The sequence below is a fragment of the Rutidosis leptorrhynchoides genome, chromosome 4 (assembly GCF_046630445.1).
Source record: "Rutidosis leptorrhynchoides isolate AG116_Rl617_1_P2 chromosome 4, CSIRO_AGI_Rlap_v1, whole genome shotgun sequence".
Lineage (NCBI taxonomy): Eukaryota > Viridiplantae > Streptophyta > Magnoliopsida > Asterales > Asteraceae > Rutidosis > Rutidosis leptorrhynchoides.
The window spans coordinates 128,011,965-128,014,530 of record NC_092336.1 but is presented as its reverse complement, the minus strand read 5'-3'; the positions used below and the strand labels follow the sequence as shown (position 1 = coordinate 128,014,530).

The window sequence follows — 2,566 nt, the reverse complement described above, 5'->3', positions numbered from 1 at the left end:
CGCCGCTGCCGGGGAACAATTTCTGCTTAAACGCCGGAAGCGCAACGCTATAAAAAAAAGATTTTTATTAATTTTTAAGTTTACTTTTATAAAAATACGTTTTTGTAAAAAATACGTTTTAAATAATATATTCAAAAATATAAAAAGAAAAACAAAATTTATATATTTTTAAGAGTTTGTTAAATATATAACTTCTATAAAAGTTTCTTTATCTTTATTTTATAAAAATATAAGTTTTATTTAATTTATATAAGTATATTATATAAATATATAAAACAGAAAAAAAAAATCACTCGAGGCCCGTACTGTTACAGCCTGTAACCTGGCCCAAAACCTTATCTCATGCGATCGCATGAGCCCGAAGGCAAAATCTCATGCGATCGTATGAGAGTGTCTGACACACCACAGTTTACCCTAAAACAGCAATCATTACGGTGTATTATTATTTTTTATAATTAAACCCTAATTAGGTTTTAATATTTTATTAATTAGTTTAGTTTTAATTCTTTAATTTGTATTTTTAGTTAATTTAGTTTTAACAATTTATAAAATTAATAGTTTTATTAAATAAATAATATAAAAATAATATTTTTATAAAAATTATAATTTTTACAACTTTTAGTATATTTTTATATTTTGTATATTTTTAATTGTTTTTTCGTAATATTTGTATTTTTCGCTTGTACTTAGTTTTAAACATAGTTTTTGCCATAGTTATTTTTTTTTTTTACTTCTAGATTTTTAAGCTTTGCCGTAAAATCCCTTAAGTGCTTTTTCTTTAGACTAAGATCTAGGTGCTTTAGAATTTTGCGACACCGTTTTTAAAATTTTAGTAACTTTTTAAGATATTGCCATTTGGGATATAGTTTTACTTGTAAAGCTTTACTATTTTTAGACGCAACTTTTAATTCTTAGTTTTTAGTTCCTTTTTAAGTTTCAACGCGCTACTTTCTTATTTTTATTTTTCGACGCCTTTTACCTATGTATCAATTATCACTCCAATTAGTAATCTCAATTTGCAATTTTAATTTTAAGTTAGTGATAATAATAAGGTTGGGTTAGTCGAGTGTTTTAAAGTTTTATAAGTCACTCTTTTTCTTTCTTATTTCTCCAATTTTAATTTTAATTTCGACGCGCTCTTTTTCTTTCTTATTTCTCGCCATTCTAGTTTTTAGGACTTAGAATTTTCTCTATTTCTTATCTAAATTTCTTTAAATTACGAAAATTTATTTTAAGTGGTTAAATTGATACACATCAAAATTTTCTGGTTCGTAGTAATAGTTGGATTTGCATGTGGACCGGGTTATTGGAGCCAAACAGTACTCAATTATATTGAGACCAAACGAATCCTGCCCCTCTGCTGTATCTTTTGGCTATTCGAAACGTGGGCAAAATCAGAAAAGTCTATTAATTGGATAACTTATATAATTTTTCTTTCTTTTTAAAAACTAATAGGATATTCAGTGAATGCACCGAGCAAAACGTTCACCACCTTTTGTACGTTCACCACCTGTAACTCGATCAAGACATCTAGCAAATATTGTCGCCGTTGATTTTTTTTTAGAATCGTCATCCAGTCGACCAAGTACTCCAATTCAAATTTTCGATAATCTATTTTTTGAACCCAACCTCACAATTGAGAATCCGGAGAATATTCAAGGACAATTCATAGATCCTGAACCATTAATTTTTCCTCCGGAACCACCAATCATTCAAACAGAGATTGTTGAGGAACCAACCATTAAATCAGAATCCTCTAGTGATTCAGATTCAACAAATTCAATCACGGAGAATCTAGAACCTTTAAGTATGGAAGACCGAATGAGAGCCAAACGCACTGGCCAAGGTCACGCGATTACTCATCCAGACATTAATGCGCCAGATTATGAAATCAAAGGACAAATCCTACACATGGTGACTAATCAATGCCAATTTAGTGGTGCGCCGAAGGAAGATCCAAATGAACATCTTCGTACCTTTAATAGGATCTGTACTCTATTTAAAATAAGAGAAGTGAAGGATGAACAGATATATCTCATGTTATTTCCCTGGACTTTAAAGGGAGAAGCCAAAGATTGGTTGGAATCGTTACCTGAAGGGACAATTGATACATGGGACGTTTTAGTTGAAAAATTTCTTAAACAATTCTTTCCGGCATCTAAAGCCGTAAGACTTCAAGGAGAAATTGTTATGTTCACACAGAAGCCAAATGAAACTCTATATGAGGCATGGACAAGATTTGGAAAGTTATTGAGAGGATGTCCGCAACATGGTTTAGACACTTGTCAAATAGTACAAATATTCTACCAAGGATGCGACATCACTACAAGGAAAGACATAGACATAGCAGCTGGTGGTTCCATTATGAAGAAAACAGAAACTGATGCTTACAAAATTATTGATAACACTGCTTCCCACTCACATGAGTGGCACCAAGAAAAAGATATCGTTAGATCATCTAAAGCAGCTAGAGCCGATTCTAGCCATGACTTAGATTCCATTTCCGCAAAGATAGATGCTGTCGAGAGACGAATGGAAAAGATGACTAAAGATATTCACTCAATAC

At 31.1% G+C, this 2,566-nt stretch overlaps 1 non-coding gene across 1 annotated transcript; it reads right to left on the bottom strand.

Moving 5' to 3' along the window:
* Positions 1 to 2,169: 2,169 nt before the first annotated feature.
* On the bottom strand, positions 2,170 to 2,276 carry LOC139846037 (small nucleolar RNA R71). Its single transcript, XR_011758784.1, has one exon. It is a non-coding gene; the product is annotated as a small nucleolar RNA R71 (small nucleolar RNA).
* Between the last annotated feature and the right edge of the window lie 290 nt (positions 2,277 to 2,566).